The sequence below is a fragment of the Blennius ocellaris genome, assembly GCF_963422515.1.
Source record: "Blennius ocellaris genome assembly, chromosome: 11".
Classification (NCBI taxonomy): Eukaryota; Metazoa; Chordata; class Actinopteri; order Blenniiformes; family Blenniidae; genus Blennius; species Blennius ocellaris.
In genome coordinates this window covers 13373731-13396934 of record NC_137660.1, presented here as the reverse complement: position 1 = coordinate 13396934, position 23204 = coordinate 13373731, and the positions used below count along the sequence as shown (strand labels likewise).

The 23204-nt window shown below is 40.4% G+C and overlaps 1 protein-coding gene across 1 annotated transcript in view; it reads right to left on the bottom strand.

Moving 5' to 3' along the window:
• The window catches only part of tp53i11b (tumor protein p53 inducible protein 11b), a 36861-nt gene extending 15224 nt beyond the window's left edge, over nt 1–21637 (bottom strand). Inside the window, exon 1 of the mRNA XM_080505080.1 lies at nt 21563–21637. The gene's annotated coding sequence lies outside the window, so the exon portion shown is untranslated. The remainder of the gene's footprint in view (nt 1–21562) is intronic.
• Nucleotides 21638–23204: the final 1567 nt, after the last annotated feature.

Below are 23204 nucleotides of genomic sequence, written 5' to 3'. Positions count from 1 at the left end.
GATGGTTGTTTGTCTCAAGGCGGGTGCAGCAAACCAGGAAGAGGAATCAGGCGATTTTATATAAACAATATAATAATTGTCCACCTTTGCTATTTTGCATGTATGTTCCTTTGGCAGCACCAAAAAATGCAGATATGAAGACAATGGAAGATAAACTGTCACTCTCCTGATATCATGATTATCCTACCTTTTAGTTATTTCTTTATCCACAAACCCCAAAATCCTGCTGAAATGTATCAAGAGCTTGATGGCTTGTTGCACAAAATAGGAATTTGAAGGACACTTCAAAGTTCTAATCGCTTCACTATATCTTCCAATCATTTATAAGGCGTCTGGTTGAGCTTGAAAGGAACTTTTTTAAATGATGTTTTGATTGATTAAATTTGGAACCAGCCTGTTTGTAGTTGTAGCAAAGCAATCAGAGAGAAACCAGCTGTCAGGAGGAGAGCAATGGAATATCACCTGATTTTCTCCTATTGGTATTTTCTCCCCATTATTTTTCTTAATACAGTTATTATACATCAAGCGGTTTGAGCCTATTCTGTTTGGCGAGTCTAATTAGTTTTCTGTAGTATTTTCTTATTTAAAATGCTCCCGCTCTGCTCATAAATAGGCCGGGTTTCTCGTTCAATGACTCACTCACTCCATTTCTGCCTCCCAGGATGTGCCTCTTCTCCATGTTGTGCCACGTCGCTCTTTTTTGGATGGTTTTGGCTTGGCTAGACCAGTTATCCTATTATTTGCTTTAATTTTGTTCTGAGCTTTGTTTGGGTTCTTTCCTCATCCCCGTGTCGGTACTGGCTCCTACAGCCCTGCACTGCACACTGTTCTGTTTGGCTGGCCTCTCATGCCCATCTTTCAGTTCCTACTTTCATTTTTCTTGTTTTTTTTGGGGGGGGGGGGCAAAGGTGGACAAGGGTGTTTGTGTGTACTCCTCCAGTGTACACTCTTCAACACAACAGCACGAGAAGAAGAAACAACCCAGGAGAAACATTATAATAAATCTAACTTTTAAACCGATCATCTTGTCTGCAGTGTTCATGGATATGTTCACTCTTTCACTGAGTCATAACACAAGCCAATATTGCAAGGTGGCATCAAGAGAAAGTAGAAACAGAAAACAACTGCGAGGCATGTGTGAATGTAATGAGGTCTGAAAGTTGTGGGGGAGGAAGATTTTACCGACACTGGACATTTTACTCTTCTTTTCACAGCCCTAAACTGCTTTACCTTTGGTCTTATCTTTTTATGTAAACACCGACTGCCATCATTACCGACTGATGATGCAATAAAAATGTATACGTGGTCCTTTAAAAAAACATCTGGTACATTCATATCGTACAACCACCCCTGTGTTATCACTGCCCGTTGAATAAATGCCATATTCACTGGGCTGGTGTGTTTGTTGTTGGTGAAAGTCGATGTGAAAATCACACCTATCAGAGTTTGTAATTGTGTTACCTCTTCATGGTGGATTTGATAATGTGTGACAGTCTCAAGTCACTGGGGAAGACACCAGTTTGTGTTTTGCTAAAGGCATATGTGACTGTCCAGTCCCATGGAGCAACATGTTCACTGTCGAGGCTGGGTTTTTTTAGTCTGCAGGTCTTGAGTTTTTCAAGGACACCCACCAATTTGTGGTCTCCCCCAATATGGCATACAAGTGTTCGAGATGGACCAACTTTGCACACATTTCAATAAAAAGGTTTTTCAAATTAAATCTTATTAACTAAACAAAAACTTATAGGAAAATGGCATTGGATTAAATAGCTGTCATTAACAATTTTAATTCTTCTACCAGGACATAGACACATTAAGGGGTGTACACAGAGACGCGCAGGTGTTTGTATGGCTGAACAGTGCAGCTTTTCCAAATGTATACGATTTTTCCTGGTAACTGAGTTTTACCTACACTCTTCTCAGACTCCTGAATTTGCTCCAGCTATCATTGCTCTTATGCTCCGGGACTGCCTGCTCATCCTACAGCATGTCATCCTCATTGCAATCCAAAGTATTTGTGATTTAGCATTACAAAACAGTTTGATGGCTTGTAAACAACAACAACACCTGTAGCTAGCTTGTCATCCCTCTGGTATGATCATCAAGGTGCTGGACATTTGACTAGTTCAGTCATGTGTTGGCGGATGAAATCTAGCATTATCCTCTTGTTTCTGAGACCCCCCATGTTGTTGTCAAGCAGAACTCATCCAAACATTGACAGGTGACAGTTAGATCCCAAATATAAGAGGATACCTATTATGTCAGCAAATATATACAAAGAAAATAATTTTTGTATGGATTGATATGGTGTTAAATAACCAAAACTTGGGATCAGAAGTGATCAGAAGTTTGCAGTTTCATATTCCACTGCTGACAAAATACCACTGTGGGTCCAAGAACAAGACCATTGACCCAAACTGTTCCCCGGGCACCACACCATGGCAGCCCACTGATCTCAGCATGAATAGTTAAACAGGACGGGCGAAATGCAGAGAAGGAATTTCCCCAAGGGGATTAAGAAAGTATGTTTGCTTTCTTTCTTTCACCACATAGCTGGACACCTTTGGATTGGTGGTAGGGCGTCATGTCAGAGTGGAAGAAGTCAATACATTTGACTATACATGTACAAATGCATGCATTCTCTATTTTATCTAGTGGACTTAGCAGATCCGCCCCCCCCCCCCCCCCCCCCCCATTCTTTGACATTTATTTTTTTTCTAAACATGGAAAATTCACAGTTTATTTGTACCAGTCCTTAATGACACTCTCATCTGTATTTTTCTTCTCTATTGTCTTTTTAGGCGACCAAGTCCATTAGTGTCCAATAAACCTTGTATAAAAAGTTGAGTCAAAGCATTATTTTATGAATTCAGGGAGCCCAAGAATCACATGTCATATGTGATACCCTGAGTTTCTAAACTTGTTGTTAGTTCTTAAACTTAAGCTGGTGGTGTAAATATGCAACATTATTAATGGCTTTGTTTTATCTGATAACAAAGAGAGGGTTGGACTTAAATCACAAGTGAAATGTGACAAACAGCAATGTGCTGTGAGCATCAGGATTGGGTAGGCAGTGTCCTCAATGTCGACATCAATGACAGTTACGTATTGTGACAAGCAATGCGTGGTATTGACAAATGAAACCGTACTTTTCCCTTCAGACCAACTGCAACCAGCAAAGGCTTTTATTTTGACATGCCAATCAGGAACACCATGGCAGGACGACATGACAAAAAAACCCTCTTCACTCCTGGTTGCCAACTTCTAAACTAAACTTAACAACATCAACTAACTACATAAACTAAGCAACACAAACACCACATAACACAATCATTACCAACACTAACAATCCTAATATAACCCTAAATAAAGACATTTGAAATACCACCAACCCAACTCCCGTAATGCATTGCAGCGATCAGCATGTCGTCCAGTGTCATCTCGAGCGCCGTCATCCTGCCTGTTAACCCAACAACTAGCTCGAGAGATGATTTTAAACACAACACAACTATGGACACATGAACAGGACGAGTGTTAAATGGTGCCTTTTCCAGTTTTTTGCAGTTACACCTTTACTCAGCTGTGACGTGAATTCAGCTACATCAAGTGCATGCTCTCGAAACAGAGACTGCAGTATTGTATTGTGTCAGCGAGGCGAATTGATCCTGTGGATGTATCCGGCTGTCTGGGGGTTGTAAGAGCTCAAGACTTCTTCAAATCACAGAAAGGAATGGATTCCCATGGCTAATAGGTGCAGCTTCAAATGTAGTGGGAAATTACAAACAGGGTTCAGTTGCGGTGAAGGGGCAGAGAGAACAGACGTGCACCAACAGCAGTCATTCTGCCAGCTGGAGATAAACAAAGGGAAATGGTGAAGGCGGAGAATTCCAGTCATGAGTCAAAACAGGGCACAGATGCATGCCCGGGAAATTGTAGGATGTACGACACAGAGAGGAACTGTACACGCTGAGTCTGAAAAGAGAACTCCTTCTCAGTTACTATCAATGGATTATTGTGCTGAGTCCACAAGATTAATGCCGCCGGATCATCTGGGAATGGTGAGCCTGCAATGAACTGGCTCTAACGATTACTGGGATTTGGAGTTTCCCTGCCTAATATTCACGTCTTACATCATCGACTGGAGCAAGGGAATTTACTCTCCTGTTGGTCGACTTCAATCTAACACAATTATGTAAGGGTATTCCTAGAGTGGTTGGTAAAGACCTTTGGGGAGTCATGATAACACACAGAGCTGACTGTCCCTGCCGTCACAGTAATGAGATGTTATCGCAACATCTGTTGGGAGGCAATCTGTTGCAAAACATGGCCTCAAAATTACTAGTATCACGCAACTAAAGGCTTGGAGGTATTAAACGACTGCAGACATTTTTAAGTACTGTCTACGCACCCGGCTGCTTGGACTGCTGATAATGATGAAGTTAACAATGCAGTAGTCCAGTAGGGTCCACGCTGACATCCTGTCAGTCTCCTGTCCCAGTCGTGACAACCCTTCAACTTTGTTTGGCATGCCTCAAAGAAAGATGAGGAAAAAAAAGACCTGAAATACATCATGAGACCACTGCTCTGTTCTTCTATGCTCATATTAAATGTAACAAGTGAAACAGTATCTGTAGAATCTGAGTGAAATGGAAAATATTAAGGATTGTCGATCCAATAAAATGTATATGTATACGTTTAGCCCAAGGCTCCTTCAATCTACAGCCTACAAAATGAATACTGCTCTGCTGACAGTATTTCCCTTGTGAAGGCCTTGTAAGGTTGCATTAGATTACATTAGATTGTACCAGCGTATGAAGTGAAGTGGTCCGTGAATGTATTCGCTGTTGGCCGGAATGGTCCATGGAGATTGCTGCATTATCTTCTTTCCAGAACGTTGCATTTTAAAACCCTCATTCTGCACTCAAGTTTTTTTTTTCTCACAGTTTGCAATGTAATTGGGTTAATGTTATGTACTTGTGTGTACATAAAAGAACTACAGGAGTCACTTGCTTTGATAATAGACAAAGTCCTTGTTTTATGTGGATTTTCATTATTGTTTCTGCTTGTAAATGAGACCAGTTGAACAGTGAATGACATGAGACATTGCAAATACATGCCAAATGATGCTGCATGTGAGATTCAGGCATTTCTGTACTGTAAACCTTTCGGTAAACCAACATTTAAGCAAAAGGGAATGAAGGAATTCAAACACAAAGGGATTGACTTTTACTCAGGTCAGTGGAGGGGTAGCCTGAGAGTCAAACAACTAACAACAGGAGACAAAACTGACACGGTGTTATTCCATTTCCTCTGAAATTGGCTTGTAAGTGTGATCTGTAGTTTATTTTTACCTTCTGTTACACTGGGCCCATGTGGGGAATGGGATTAAAAGGGAGGCTCAACTAGTGTAGAGGCCTGCCAGGCGTCATTTGGTCTTTCTATCTCTCAAACTATCTCAACACAGTGGGCTCTCTGCGAATCCGATGCAGGAGCAGCTCGGATGTGGTGAAATAAAGTGGTGCTGACACTTTGTGCACACGCTCAGCTGGGAGGCGAGTGATCTCCTCTAAGGAGCAAAGCCATCAGAGCTCAGCAGGGGCTGCCCGGTGCACATGGGCAATAGATTACATCAACCATGTCCCACCTTTGAATGTACACACCAAGAGAGACGACACAAAGCTTCCCAGCTCCGTCACTGGTACAGTGTAAGACACTGCTGTGACTCAACCAGTAATTGTTACTTCGTATATGTAATTATTATGTTAGTGAGGGACTTGCTCATCTCAGAAACCTTGTAACATTACACTTGTTATTATCATTTAGAGTGGTACGGTGGTGCATCAAAACAAAGAAACTCATTCCTTGTTTGTTGCACAGTTAAATGAGAAGAACTGGAGGCTGGTGGTGCAGCAAAGCCACAGGTAGCCTGAAATACCAGATGTCAAATGCTGGTTGTTCAGGGTAACTCTTAGGCAAGACTAATTAAGCAATTTAATGAGGTAGGCTTTAATGACGCACAACAAATGGTTATTAGTGGACAAAATTTTACACACCCAATTACTTTTCCCTTTGGACTGCAGGCATATTACACACCAGTAGATTTTCTTCTTTGTATTATAACCTTCCAACCACGAAAAGCGTCAGCCTTCTAGTGAAAGGGATAATTTTACGGCTCTTTGCAAGCAACTAAATAATGAATAAATAAAAAAAAACATTTTCTGAACAGAAGAAGCACATTTTAGCTTGCGGGTCAATTATTTACTACAATGCCTTAGAAACTAATGAAAAGTCAGTGAAATTTCACCAATTAAAAACAGAACAATGTTATAGCCAATATGAGTCAGTGTTATATCTGCCATTGCTTCTTGAGAAATACGAGTAGCCGCACATATAGGAGACCATTATAGGAGAATGATCCTCTGTCACATGAGCTCCAGAAATAGGATCCAACTGTTTGTTGTAAAATAAACAAGATTTTATTCTGCCATGATTTCTATTCCCGGACTTACAACACAAGCCGTCTCCTCTCTCTAGATAAAAATATTACTCTCCACTTTATTAAAAGAAACAGTGTCAAGACAGCACTGTAAATAAATCCTCGGCTTACAGAGGTGCAGTGATTCACATCTGAGAATCTAAGAAAACAATCTGGATGTCTGTGTCTGACGTACATTGATTCAGTTACTAAACGGCTGAAAGCATTGCTCCTATTTTTGGCCAAGGAAATCTCAGAAAAAAAAATTAATCTTGTTCTTCTATACAGTTATTTTCTGACTTGCAGGCGATCTCTTCTGACTTTTCCGATTGCATCTTTCAGCTCCTTGGGCCATGGTAACCAAGGTGCTGAATAACTAAAATGGGGTGAAATCATCTGTTTTTTCAAAAGTGAAGCAGGAATTTTATTTTGATCTTAGAGAAAGTCAAAAGGTCAAACGCATTTTCTTTATCCCTACACCCATCAGTGAGAACTTAAAACACTGAAAGGTTTTTTTTTTTTTGCTTCCCAACTCTCAGAGCACTCAGATTATAATGACCAACAGCTGTTTACACAGTAGTCTGCTACGCAAACTATTTTACCCATAAGACTGAGGCGAAGCATAATGCACCAACAACAATTGTAGTAGATATTGTGTATATTTATTTTGCTCGTTCTAATTTTTCCAAATCCACTGGTAATTTTTTTCTTTACTGCACAACCTTGAGACAAATTGGAGGATTCTTGATCCTCACTTTATTGGCTCTGCTCGGTCAAAGTTTGGGGTTGAATTGCCTCAATTGTCCTCGTACGATCTTCTTCCTATTCACTCCAGTGGTTTTACTGGAGGATTGTTCTTGTTGAATAGTTTTGTTTCTCCGCTGTTGATTGATGTTGATTACAACTTGGACGGTTGGCAGAGGAATCTAACCAAATCTATCCATCTCTCATATCCATTTTATTCCACTTTAAATCACAAGCAAAGGAAGTTACTGGAGTTCCAACTGAGAATGAGTAAAATTCAGGAGAACTGTCCATCCAAGAAAGTGACTATCGCACACACAGATAATCACACCCTAATAAAATTGGAGATACCAAATGCCAAAAGGAAATGTATCTTTGTATTTTGGGAGGAAGCTGGCATATCAAATCAACCATGCAAAAGGTGAGCATGCAACAGAACAACTCCTTGCCAGAACACAAACTAGTTTTTTGGGGGGTTTTTTTTCTCATCAAAAACATTACAAGGCTTTTTTTGTAGATGATATCAGCAAATATTTGACATTTCAGGCAGACAAAATAGATCTGACCAGAGAGTGCTGCGAGTAGTGGGGCTCAATCAATTATGGGTCTGATTAGAAACACAGTGTAAACATTCCCTGTGTTGTGTGGATCTTTGGGTTTGTGAAACATTGGCAGAAACTAAGCAAGAGAATGGAAATATCCTCTTTTTGGCTGATTGTTTCCGTGTCCATTATGTTGTTTTAGCCATGTTCCAAGTGTTTATTTTGCAGTCAACGAAACTATTTTAACTGCATTGAAGACTGATACCCGAGCTGCTGCATTATAACTATTTCAAGCCTGGGACTTGCTTCCTCCTCTCTTAGTTTGCCTACTGAAGCGCTACCTGGTTGCTAAGCAGCCCTGCTAGATGCTGGAGAGTACTCCTTTGAGGGCTCAACCTGCGTCACTGACAAGCTCTTCGCGTGGAATTAATTTGTCAGAAAAAAGGTCAAAGAGAGCCACTCAAAATAGCCACTGTTGTCATTTTGTTGGCATCCAAGAGCATGTGCTTAATTACCTTAAATCTCTACATTTTTATGCTTGGCAGCCTCATTTCCTATCTTGAGCACGTACGTGAGCGCTCGCTCTCATGCTAGTCCCAGTAGTCGTAATGGATGCGTACGCACACATGAGAAGATGCAAATAGCAATGAAGACATTTCTACTGCTTATGAAGAGGGCATGGCTGAAATGGCTGAACGCATCTTTTAAGTGCATGTGCAGCTCACCTCGCTGCTTCAGTAATGAGACATAAGCAACTTATATCCGGCACACCATGTTCCATGTTATTGTCTCACTTGAGGCCTGGGTAGCAATACAGAGCCACTGGTTAGACAGTCTGTGACCATGTAGATATAATAAGGGATTTGTATGTGAAAAATGAAAATGTAGTTCACTTTCTCTCAGTGATACTAGACAAAGAAACAAGTGAGAACACGGTAGCAGTGAACTTCCAAACTCTAGAATACTCCTAATAATACATTTTTATAATTTAGCAAACTGCTGTATTGACGGGATTAATATATGTGTAGGTCAAAACTAACAAGGAAAAATGACATTGATATTTCATTTGTCTGCTGTCCAGAGTGATAAATTACCTTGGTCCACAATTGACACTATAACACTAGCAAAGAAAAGGAAATATGACATCAATCACAGTTGTCCATGTATTTTCTTCATTCAGTCTTTAAGCCAGGTTTCTACACTGAGACTGAAATAGCTGAATCTCTAAATTCACATGATTTGGCCTCAGCTTTACTGGTTGTAGAGGCAAAACCCAAAAAAACAGAGCAACAACAGTGAAACTGAGAGGCTGCCTGTTATGTCTTGCCAAGTGTGGTGCATTGCTCCTCTTCTGATGTGTTATCTTGTGTTTGCTGTAATTGTAATGTCAGCACAAGGATTCACTTCAATGCAATGTGATAAGTAGTAGTACTGAAAGCAAAAAGACAATATCGTGATCTTATTAAAAACAAAAGAATTGCCTCTTTCTGTCTCCCTCAAGAATCCAACACCAATAAAATAAACAGTATCACATTTTGTGCAACTCAAACAAGGAATACAAACAGCCTATATGCACAGACAGAAGACCTTGTTCAAATAAGGAAGTACGTACTCATTTGGATGCTCATTGACAGTGTTATCATATACTCTTAACCATGGAAGAGTTAATGAGGTTGTTTTCATGGCACCTGCTTTTAGATTTACCTCGTGGGCGTAAGTCTACTAGAGTAGATGTGAACATGCCACACTGGTGTGGACCACCGCAACTCCACCACGGCAAGCCTCAGGAGGCGCTGCAGTCAGACCAACTGCTGGTACACTGAAAAGTTTAACCAATATTTCCATCGCGCAGTGAGCTATGTATTAAATGTTTAAGGAAAATGCCAATGACTGCATCTACATTGGAGGAAAACCAAAATTCACTGCCTCAATTATATTATCTGGTAACACTGATGTATATATGGTGTGTTTGTAAAGGTCTCATAGAAAGGGACTCCAATTATTCTGAGCAAAAGCTCCAGTGAACATGACACTTTACATGTTATGCTCAGTATTTATGGAAGCATGAAGCTCCATCTGGTGGTGTGGCCTCCACACCAGAGAGATGAAATTATCTGTGCAAACTACAATGCATCAAGTGCCTTCCTCGTCCACACAAACAATGGCGAGAACACCTTTTCACGAGTGAGGTCAAGCCCCCACGCAACTGGCTAATGTGCAATCAATGGGTGAATTGAATCAACTGAAATCAATTCTAGTATAAACTACTAGAACTACTGTTACCATAATATTCCGAGTAAACATCGTTTTCATTCACCTCTACTGTTTTATTTGGTTGTTAATACAGGATGGTACACATTAGCCCGTTACCAGTGAAAAACGTTACGGTGTGCATCCATTTGCTCATCATTCAAAAAAAGTAATTGACTTAAGTGAACAAAATGCTTGGTGTCTTTAGTATAGACATAATATGACTTTATACATTCACATACAGTACTGATGCCTATAAAAACATTGAAATTTGAAATCTACTGAACACAAAAATTGTAGTCGACTCATGAAATTGATAAATGAATTGCTGTACTGACTTACAAGCACAATACCGTGTCAAATTATGCTTTTATGAGCTTTCTTATAAACACAGTGCATGTGTAACTCATGAAAATCCACCGTATGAAACCTGCAAGACTCATGAGATGCTTCTCTAACCACATAACAGCCCTCCAGTCTAAAATAAAACCAATTTCAGCATTTCATCAGACTGTCATTGTTTCTAGAGTCATCATCGCAGCTGCCATGACAGAAATCCTTGAATCAATCCACCCTATCAGTAAGCAAAGCACCCTTCTCAAGCAAAGTGCAATTCATACAGCCGCGTCACTGCCAACACACTTGCGCACCAATCCTGTTACTATTCAGAGTGTGTGATTGGTTTGTCCATCTTGCTCCCACACTGCAGACAGAGTGCAAATAATAAAGGTTCTCTGTGACAGAAAATCAATACCTGGTACAATGCATACTACAAACCTGCACCAAATGTCAACCTTTTTCCATCAGTGTCTGCAGAAAATACAAGTGATTCGCAAATTAAATGTACGTCTTAACAAGGTGGTGTTTGACATCAGCTTACTTTAATAGTAACAAATAAAAAGAATCTTTGCTGTTGAGGAATTAGAAAGAAATCATCCAGTGCAGGCAGATTTTCAATCTTTGCATGTGTGTTGTGTAGTGAATGGGACAGTTCCAACCTTTCACAACACTCCGACCGAAATAATCGTGATTATGATTTTTTTCCATAATCGAGCAGTCTATGTCAGTATATGTCAGTTACTAAAGGTGTCTGGCAATCTGGAATTTCAGTGGATGTTTTAACTAGTTAAGACAATATTCAAACATATCAAGTAAAATGACCACCAAAACAATCCCCAATTATTATCATGCAATATTAATCATACGGTTATCTGCAGTCTACAAACATCATCCATTATGGCCACTGACAGGTGAAGTGAATAACAAAGAGTGCTGTGAAAACCTGTGGGTGTTACATTGACTTGTAGCACTTACATAAAAGTAGCTGCAGACCACAGATACACTTCCATTAAAAGAGTGCTCCCTGGTGGCAGTGGCCTCACTCAGCAAGGTTATACAACTAAGCTATTTGAGCTGTTGACATCACAGATTTAACCTCACAACTTGAAGAATCTGCCACCATGGGTCAAAAGGAAGACTGACGCAACATGAGGCAGGTCATCCTATTGTTACAGCTGTTGCATGTACATCACAAAAGTCATTTGTCTTCCGTTTCGGGTCTGGAAACAACCCCAGAATACAGAGCTAACTCAATTAAAATGAGCTGTTTTCAGTTTTTTTTTATTTCCTGCTTTTGTCAGGACAAGGGAGTTAGGCCACAAGAAATATAAGCACAGCTTGAGAATCACATGATGAAGTGATGATGAGCCCAGTGGGTACTCCAGGTTAGAAAAAAGCCAAATCAGCAGAGAAGAGGTTGTAACTGCAGGTAAGAAAGGTGGCGCAGAGCTCTGGATCTATTCATCAATTTTGTGTCAATGATGTGAGGAGAGAAGTGTGTTTGCACCGGAGCGGCATAGGAGACGACGAAATTAAGGTCCTTGACATTTTGGTGCTCAAGATTAGCTCTATGAAAATATGCAGGGTATGAGAAAATACTAAATGCTAAAATGCACATTCAATAACTCCCATCTGGAACATGTTCATTTTATTTTAAACGTTGACCCAGACAGGCTTGTTCTACACTTGGAAAGTATGAGTAAAGATGTCTGACTGTGGAGAATTGTGCTCCAGAAACAAAGATGTTCCTACAACCACTGTGCAGCAGGGTAGCATTGTATGAGCAATAAACATTGCACTCAAGCTCTTTTTGTATGTGTGTGGTTGCATCACACTGTGCAGTCATATGTCAAATATGCAGATGAATAGGGCTACTTATTGTGACTGCATACTAGTCCTTTGCAACTGATTATCCCAGCATTATATTCAAACAATACCATCAGCAGTCATTTACTTAGTTTTATTCTAAATGTTTTTAAATGTAAGTTTTTCCTATTTATTTAAGGAAAGGAAGGTTTTTAATCGTCCACATTAATCCTCCATTTATCTCTGGTCTCATCCTATATGCCTTTTTCTTGCATGCCAGTGTTACTTCTTGGTAAATGCACATACACCCACGAAGCTTGTTATTCAGGTTTTTAGCGAGCGCCACAAATGCCATGTGGGCTCAGCTGAGTTTACACAGAAACAAATGAGGGAATCAACCTTCACCGGTGGCAAATCAATGCCTGCACAGGATGGCTGATGATCAAGCTCTATGAAGTATATATCTAATCAGGAGAAAGGTTGTATTTGTTTCCCTGACCCAATTCCCTACACTTTGTTCCTTTGGGAAAAGACTGGTTGTGATTGGATTATCACAATCTATTTAGGAGAACATTAAGCTTTGCAAAAGCAAAAAGGGGCTCAGTTTTCTGCCCAATTGATGTCTGAAACCATGTCGGGGTCAACAAAGAAAACACATTATTAGAGCTGGGTAATGTTGCAGTGAAATTATGGTATCGGGGAAAAATGTCCAGCTGAAAGATACGGTTACGGACTGTTTTAAATTACGGTTTTAATAGAAAACAATTTAAAGACGGTCTTTCACAAGATGCTTATACAAGACGTTTCCCATCTGAAAGACGACTGGCACTGACCTCGACCTAAAGGCTTACAGACCATCTGCCACCACTGCCAGAAAACTGTTCAATAACAGGCATCACACGTTGCAGTAGAAAGACATGTCCACAGCAGAAAATACAACATGAATATAGTAGTCTATACGATGGACTTTTGTGAGGAATGGTTTCCCCTGAGGGTATAGAGCAGTAAAAGGAGAGGGCAGGCTTGAGCCTGCAGCAGTGAGCTTTCTTTTCGCTGTCACACATTCACACCTGGTTGCAACAATCTGCCTCTACCTGCCCCAATTTGTAAATGTTCCAAACGTCTTTTTTCCCATAACATCTTGAAGGTGTGCCCTATTCATTTCCAATAAGAAAAGTGCAAATTAATCAACCATCCGCAGTTAAATCAGACTGATAAGACAGATGTTTGGGAGTTTTATTCATTTTTGAATGTAAAACAAATGGGGCAGCTGTGGCTCAGGTGGGAGAATGGGTCATCCTTTAATCATAGAGCAGGCGCTCCAATCGCCACCTCTGCCCAGCCACGCAACTTCAACCAGACACTGAATCCCTGGTAGCTCCTGACAGCTGGCGAACACCCGCCATGTCAGTCTTGTCACTGTGCAAATGTGACTAAAATAGTCAAGAGACATTACACACCACGGTGAAAAAAACCCACATTTGCAGTCCAGTCATCTTATCATAATCTGGAACAGGTTATTTTCTTTTTTTCTGACCATAAAATTGAGAGTGAAACACACGCCAAAACACACATTCGAGCAAAAACAAAAAGTAGAATCAGAGCTTTTTCATTGACACACACAAATGGTGTGTGTGTGTGTGTGTGTGTGTGTGTGTGTGTGTGTGTGTGTGTGTGTGTGTGTGTGTGTGTGTGTGTACTCTAGTTTGTCAGAATTTACACATAACAAAGATCTTCCTGCCTCACCTGTAACCTGAGACTTTACATCACCTAACATGTGAAGCTGGATAAATCCAAAGTGAATTCAAGGTCCTAAATCTCGATTCTATAAACAATCCAAACAGATGAAGGACACTAAGTATCTAATCCTCCTTTTTAAAGTCAACTGCCTGCACTGCTCCCATTATATTTTTATTATTTATATGTTGTATGTAGACGGTTATGTTGTTGGCAATAGCAATAACAATATGATTTAAGATACATACAGTTCATCAGATCAACAATAGATGTATTTTGCTTTGTTCTTTCTCTTGCCATTAATTTACACCGATGTGACTGGAGTGTTGAATTGCTCTTCTTCATCAGGTTTTAGCAATATGTCCAAGTTCAAGTTGCGTCAACAATAGATTCACAATAAATTGTGCAGTCTGAGTTGTATGGATGATGATGTATGTGTGCTATCATATAGAAATTTACATTGAGGGATGTCTTGTGGCGATACCATGGGATGCAACTGCATTCGCCAGTACACAATGCTTGTACTTACTGAAACCTTGTTTAGCTAATCTGTACAGCAACCTCTTCTTATCGGTAAAGCTCCAAAGTAATACACATCTACTTTCAGTTAATACCCCTAAAAATAGCAGCCAGTCCAATCCAGTAGAGCTCATGTTACGAGAAGAGAAAACTGCTGATTAAATATGTGACTTTTACCCTGTAAAGCTTCTTATAGTTCATGGAAATACAATAAAGGCTTCCAACAGAAATGTGTATCAATTAATCAATCAGTGGAGTTGTGTGAGGCCCGAGTGACACACAGCAGTGACCAGCTTACTCGGTCATGTTGGCAATACTCCTCTTTGGGGTGGTTTAGTGCTTATTTATGCCAATGAAAGTCAGAAGAAAACAATCTGAAAAGTATGTCATCACATTGACCTACCAATCCTTGTCTGAACCATCACAGCAGGAAAAGTCCCTCGCTGCTACACAAAAGGTCAGACGGGGACATTCACAATGCTGACAAGCAGCTGCTCCCAAACAGGGAAACATCATTTCATCTTGGTTTGACTACCAATGTAAACTTAGGTTTCTTTTTATGGCAGGATTGTTTTACTTAGTCTGAAAATGGTGATTACTATTGTGCCAATATCGACATATGTCCATTGAAGTTGGGCAATCTTGACCTATATGAGATCCTCCGATCTAGAATGTGTGGGAAGGAGGGAGCACGTGAAGTCATGAGGGTTAAATTAAGGGTACTTTGCAGCAGGAGCTGTTTTGTTCTGTCAATCGTGGTTACAGTTCTCCCGGCAGTGTTTCAGAAGTTGACTGGGTACTGGCTTTGTCATGTTTCTTTAAGCTTTGCCATTTCGTGGCTGTGAATTCTGGTGTGTTGCAACTTTGTAGGATGTTATATTGAAATGATGGAGTGAATTCTGAGCTCTCATCAACACAACACGTTTTATTTTACAAAACCACTGGATTCATTGTGCCTTTTGAGTGGAAACCTGCTGTCTGCCTCAATCTCCTCTGCAGACTCATTCCACTTTTGTCAAAAATAATCTTGCAGTGTACTTCCCGTGGAGAGCCAGACCGTATCTGGTATGCGGTGGTTTTGTGCCGCAGGTGAGATGGTGTAAATTAGAGGTTAAAAAAGCATTTGACCCAAACTCTGTTAGCAACGCCACGGGAAAATAAACAATGGTGGTGAAGGTTGATATGTTTTCGGTGTTGCACACGCAAAAAAAGGCAGACAATGTTGACTTAAAAAGCAGGTCTCTTAAGAACTGGTAAAAGAGATCAAAATACCTCAAAAGTACTCTAATATACACAATTAAACAAATTGATAACTTCATACATACAGCTGATATCAGTGCAGATTATCACACAAACGATTGTGATAAAGGATTATCCTCCATGTCTTTAAAGACATTATTTTCTAGTTTGCCGTTTAACAAATCACCTCTACTTGTTTATTGTTACTCAGCTCAAAAATCAAACTCGCCACAATGCTGCTGTGCTGTTCAGCCTTGCATCTAAATCACGTTAATGCCAATAAAGGCTCATTGAAATGCAGCCAGTCAGATATTCGGAGTCAAACGCCTCAAGATAAACAGTTGATGGTGTTAATTCTCCACTTGTGTGCCATTAAATAACAACAAAAGAATGGTGTGTCCTGTTCTCTGATGACTCATTTTTAACTGTTTTAGTCTTGTGTATATTGGATAACTGAGCATTTACAACTGGATCTGTGCCAAATAAATGTCAAACATGCATTATTGGAGTGTATTCAGATTAAGTTCCACCATATTTCTCATCTTGTGGAACGGTGACAGCCTGTCAGATATCTTAGGACTCAACCTGCACCTGAGGACTGAATCTTGTCACTCTGTTTCCTCTGCATCGACAGCAGCACTGACTTTGGACATGAACAGATCAGTACCACAAATCCCCTACCTGGAAGCTTTTTTTTAACTGGAAATACAGAAATATGCAAAAATCAAAGTAGAAAGTTTAAAAATAGGCAAGAACGTAAAATTTTCTCAGGGAAAACAGCAGGAACATATTTTTGCTTGCTGCATCCACATGCAAAAAAAACTGTTGTTGGTAAAACATTTGCAACAAAACAGATTTTTCAAAAGTTGTTTCCTAAGGCCCTGTCCACAGGAGAATGCCGTTTCATGTAACCTCATTGTTATAGGTTGACCATCCACACGGAAAAGTGTTTTGGGAGCCCGAAAACGGGGTGCAGAGGTGAGGAGTTTGAAAACGCCACCACAGATTTCGGTGGATGGATAACACACACATTTGCTGAAAACGATGATGTCATCGCCAAACCTTTTGACCCCATCACCCCGCGACCCTCTACATGCTCCAGATCAAGCTGCAGAAGCGACTGATGCTATTTGGTTTGACAAGGTGAGATTTTGGATTTTTCATGGAGTGTCTCTTCGGTTTTTGTATGCTTTCTGTCTTCTCTGTTGAGAAGACCCCCCCCCCCCATATACGTAACATATGTACTACATCCTTTTGATTCATTTTTATGGTGCCATGTCGATGGGGTGGGCGACAGGGAGAAAAAAGATTGCTTTGGCTCGTGTGGACAGTGCCTCATACGTGGATGTTCTAAAGCGGTGGATTTCACAGGGTGGTGCAACAGAAAGCTTCATGGGACACAGGAACAGGAATTGTGTCGTGGATCAGAGGGATGTCTTTCTTTCCCCAACAATGTCTTCTGTCCTTTTTGCCTTTAGAAAGAAATCACAACGAAGGGGAATACGTGCAGTGCACAGTAAAACTGTGAACTGTAAGATACTAAATACAAATTAAACACGGATGAGATATTTCAAAGGAAATTAATCTAATTAGCATGAGGAGCTTTTTACTTCCCATTTTGGAACAGTAGCGTCATAAAATTATCATAAAAAGGTTCAATCTCTGTGAGATGGACTCCCAATCCCTTCCACACTTTAGAAACCTCAGCTTCAAAGAAACTGGCTGCTGTCACAGTGCATTATAGTTTTTAAAAGTGCCCTCAAGTTATCCATTTCCCATTCATTTAAGAAGGAAACTATTTAAGAGAAGCAACCGCTCTATGAACCCAGGAAATTATCTGGTCCATAATGCTGCACACTATTTTTATGGTTAGTGTGGTTAGTTTTATGGTTTTATGGTTTTATGGTTATTTTTACCTATAACCATTATTAAGAGTTGTGACTTTGGTGCTACATGTTCAGCTGCTGCGGTCCAAAGACTGAAGATTAGGGATTACGGAGCCTGCATAGAGAAAGCTTTAAGGTACAACAGGCTGAACCTACAGAGAGATGAAACTGCTGCTTCAGTTCTTAACATGCAGACGCAGAGACATTTTCCATTTTTGCCTCCGTACTGTTCAAATCCCACCAGAATAAAAAAGGTTTGCAAGAGGTCAGCTACCCGGATATATGAATGAGGCAAGTGGTGAAAATGTTAGCCGAGATGTACGAGTGCTGATGGGGAGAAGTGAAAGGTGACTTTGTCCAAATGGCAAGGGGAGAAATGTGAAACCAGGCAAAAAAAAAAAGAGAGGAAAAAAAGAAGTAATGCAGGGACAAAAACACACACATGCACACATACTCACAGAGGAGCGGCCAAAACAAGCACACTGTTCCTCTGTGCACACAGAAACATACATACTTGAACAGCCAGCAAACACAGCAGAGCTCACTCAACAGCTGACCACCACAGCCGGACATAAACCTCACTGTGAGTGACTGCAGGCCTTGTAACACACGCACACTCAGCACCAAACAATTCTGAATCAGTCACATATTAACTGTGGAGTTCAGACTTAACATCAATGTCACTGCTCCGATTTGTTTGTTCTTGCCGGTTGTACTTCAACTCAGAGTTCTGTTAATTTATCAAAGAAAACAGCATCTTTATGAATACCAGTACTTAAGGGGATAACAGAGAACAGGAAAGTATTTACTGAGACGACAACAACACAAAGTGGTGTCCAACATTTACCATGAGAGGTTAAGAGGTTATCGGCGAAAATGAATCCCGGATTAGATTTCCCTGAGTTTATGCTGACAGCTGGAACTGCCTCAGGGTAATGACTTGCCAAATATACACAGAAAATTGTCAGCAGCGTTTAGCCACCATTCAACAATGGAATTGCTTTTCTGTCATCCCCACGTGTAATCAATGAGTTTGACGGTTTATGAGTGCAATAAAAACAGCACCGTCTGAACAGCAACATATGGTTACGGCCTGCCTGATCTTGTCCACTGGAAATAAACTGTAGCACATCTGCTGGAGGGTCATTATTAAAGCCCAAGGCTGACTCCGTGTCACAGCAGGCGGTAGGAAATTAAAAGCCAAGACCCCAGGAAGAGTCCCATCCTCCACATTGGCATAATAATATTGCTGCTTGACCTTCGAAATAGAGCAAAAGTCAGCCCAGATTGATGAAAGATAAATATAGCTAACCACCATCGCACTGACGGAAATCCCAATTGCTGCTATTTGAAGAACACGTGGAAGCAGACCATTACTTGGAGAGCTGCACAAGCAGGAGAAAGCACATTGATAGCTGTGAATTTATTTTGGTGGAATATTTTGTCTTTTTTTTTTAATGAAAAATTAGAAGAGAGACAAAAACAAGTGTAAAAGTAAAGCTTGTTGCACTGAAGAAATCCCCACGTAGTGCCACCCAGTCCGATCCATCAGGGACAGGCACCTAATTCAACATTAATCTTAATCTCATTCTTTGCAAGTGTATGCCTCTGCAGCTGATCCAAAAATAACCATTCAAATGGCGATGCATAGCAGTGCTTTGTCATTGATGGACAGTGAAAACGGAAGGGAAAAAAAAAAAAAAAGGTGGGGGTTGCCATCTGCTTTACCAAGACTATGTGAAGGACCTGTGGGAGCGCCTGGAGCTGTACTCCGTGCTGCTGCTGCCTGCCTCAGTGGCTCCCAACAAAAAGTACAGAGCGACACATCTACATATGCTGCCGCTTAACTCTCCAAGGATCATTTCAGCATCGCGGCACAGCTCCACTGAGACCGGCTTCACAATGCGATGGAGAGACAAACTCGAAATGGGCTGCAGTGAATCTGACCCCTCTCAAGGGGGGGGGGGGGACTCCACCATAATGTAATATTCCCTTTCCATTGGTCAGATATTAAGCAGAGCTGTATGACAATGTGTACCACTTCTACATGAAGCAGTGAGCCGTGACGCTGTTCCGCATGAGAGCCATTAGTGAGGGGAGCTTGCAACAAAAGCCGCAAGAGTCTTGGAGGGTTGGCTGAGGTGACAATATCCTGCAGTCACAAGCATTCATGGGAAAACCAAATAGTCTAAAAGGTCATCGTCAAGCCAGACCTGACCCATTTGCCAGAGCCACTTCTGAATTTAGAACTTCTCGTGCTTGCTGCGAGAGCCAACCTAACGGTTTGATTACGGTTGCATTTGTTCAAAAGGACTGAGATTTTATTGAGCATTTACCTCAATCAGAAAAAAAAGGCTAATGGATACATCATGACAGTCAGAGTATCACTCACACACATATCCCCAGCAGCCCACTCTACAGTTTTTATTATGTCTTCACAAAAGCTGAAAACTTTGCAACAAGAAGCATTAAGAGCAGAGAAAGAAGCCCCGTTCCATCTCTTCTGCTCCCTCAGACAATTAGAAACCCCCGCCCGCCCACAGCACCGAGGTGAGATGCTAATTCTTCACTGCAAAACTATTAGAGGAAAGCAGTACAACTGCTGCCAAGGGAATAAGCATTAAATCATGAAAAGAAAATCTCGAACCAAATAACAACCCAACTGGCTTCATGCTGTGAAGTAATATCCTTCATTTCAGCTTTTTTGGTTTTTCATTTTGACATATTACATTTAATTTCACAAAGCCGTTGCGGCGCTTCCCTCATGTTATTATCACACTTATGAATGACCCCGATCAACATCGTCAGGTCAGGTTTTGTTGTGTGTTGGATTGCCTGCAGCACTGCAAATGTAGGCAAGTCGATGCAAGAGCATGCGCCCAGCATGGTGAAACTTTGAGGGGAAAAACACAAGTGACTGTGAATCATTCTCCCAACTAGAAGAATGGACATACACAGATTGAAAACAAAAAAAGTTTGGAGAAAGTGGACATTTTTCTTCCTGAATAATCATTGCAATGTAAAATGGCACAGGTTGCTTTGTCAGGATTGCTGCAATATATGAATAAACTGAATGGAATTGAAGAAGAGTGAGCATTTCACTCTGTAGGCTGCTAAATACAGAAAGCATGACTGGTCTGTTTGCTGCAGTGCCACTGAACTTGGGACAAGTCTTGACACAACAAACAATAATGTCAACTGTGGGTGTGGAGCAGAGTCACACTGAAGAATGAACGGCAGCCATCCAACACATTGCACAAACTCTGCAGCCAGTTTTGGTGGATTATTTTTGCTTAATCGCACTTAAAATGTCAAAAGAAAGCTTGTGCAATGTGACCTGTGTAGACACATGAACTCATTCTCATGTTTGCCTAGACATTACAGCACACTGAGGTATGTTAATCTACCTTCTTCCTGTTGATAAACACAGCTGCGTCAGTGGCATTTCCGGATTAAATGCATTCAATTGCAATTATAACTGGCCCTAAATGATGTTTCTGATAAGAGGGGAGGTGTTGTGATGCGTACAACTGTACAAAACTGGTTAGTGGAGCCATTTCCACCGAGTTCACCCATTTGTAAAAACCATAAAAACTGTTATTTAGAAACGCTTATTGCACATAAGTAAAATGCACGTTAGTTGAATTAGGTTAAAAAAAAAATATTAGTTACTCATACACATTACAATAACTTCGCAGAGACCGTGTGGGGTGACGTAGCCGATAATACTATTATAAAGATACACACTAGAAATAAAACTAAATACAGAGGACACAGAAAAAGACCAGCGCTCACATCATGAGCTTAAAACTTTTATTTTTATTTTTATTTTTAAAAGAGTACGCCATGCTCAGTTAAAAAAAAAAAAAAGGAGAAAAAGAATCTCATTAAGTACTTTACTGGACGAAACAAAAGCTCCTTTCACAAAGAAAAAGCAGGATTATAATCCAGATGAATCATTAACTCTTAAGGAGCGTGTGAAAGTAAACCCGCAGTAAAGTGAAATAAAGTGGCTTCTGACTTACAGCGGGGAGCGGAGCGGCGTCCAGAGTTTACCCGCAGAGAGAGGCGTCCTCGCTGGGTACGGCGGCGGAGCGGAGCGGCTGGTGTGTGGAGAGGAGAGGCATCGCTCACGATCCAGGGGGCTGAACAGTACCGTAAGACCCCGGACCTCCCCGCTGCACGCACACCGCACTCTCCCTCACCGTAATCCTCAGAGTAGTCATCGCTGAAGCTTCGTTTTACACACAAGATATAAAAAAACCACACACGAACCAATATATTAGTGATTCTCATAAAGCTTTAATAAGAGTCATTTTCTGCCCCAAAACAACATTTAGTCTTGCTATTTATATTTTCTATAAAGATTTTTTTTTAAACATTTACTGCCACAATGAATGTACTTTATATAATTTATCATAACTTTATCAATTATTTAATTGATGAATATAAATAAATATTAAATATTTGAACTGACCGAGCACTCCCATGATGCAACATTGTAGCAGATAATTTGAAATGGGCAAAATGTCTGTTTGATGCTCTTTTTTAATATTGTGGAAAATAATTAATCAGATTATATGGTGTATCTTTTGATGTTACATGGATAACATTTGTGAGAATAACCTATATACAACATGATAAATAAACAAACAAACAAACTACCGGCTCATCTGTAGCAAAAAAAGAACGTATTCATTTATCCACATACAGAAGAGCTCATTGTTAAAGGCTGGATTATTGCTGAGTACTCACAACAAGAATATCACTGGTTAGAGTCAAGGCTTGGGGGTCTTTCTGGATGTAAAGCTTGAAAGTTCTCCTTGTGACTGCATTGGTTTCCTTTTGCAGCACAAAAACACGTGTTTGTGGTTAAGCGGTGGCTCTAAAATTGTATTTGAGTGTGACTGTTTGCCTATATTTAAACTGGTGGCCTGTCCAGGTTGTACCCTGCCTATTGGTTCCACGCACTATGCACCACTGAGTTAGATAAAGCAGTTTTAATGATTGATGGATAGATATTGTAGGCTGTTGGGACCCATATTTATTATTGTTAAATAAATATATATATTTTTTTTTTTTCTTGTGCTTGCTTTTATATCTTGTGAATCCTCTACAACTGTTGCACCTGTTTTCTTAGTGATTTTGCCCTAAACCATATTTTATACTTTCAGTTCATCTCCACGTGGCTGGAATCACTATTAAATTTGCGCTGGCCATGGCAAGAGGGCTAGTAGTGTATTCATGACTAAAAAGGAAGTGATAAAGTTCTTACAACGCCTATCTTGAAAGTCCCAGTGAGAAATTTGACAGGGCACATGAGAAGGAAAGATGGCATTTCTCACCACGACAGCATCTATGCATCTACATGAGAAGTTATTCTTCTTATTGCTGTATTGAACAATAACTTAACCTAACAGCAATTAAAGGGAGCATTGCAAGAGCCTTAGTTTAGAGTATGTAGTTGTTGTAAGTTTCTACATGTTGTTGTTGTTGTTGTTGTTGTTGTTGTTGTTGTTGTTGTTGTTGTTGTTGTTGTTGTTGTTGTTGTCACACAAATGGTTCCATCTCAGAATTGGACATTTTCCCATTCGTTGTGCTCCATGTTTAAGTAAATCTCTATACTTTGCACAATATATGTATATTTCAACAGAAGGAACGAACTCA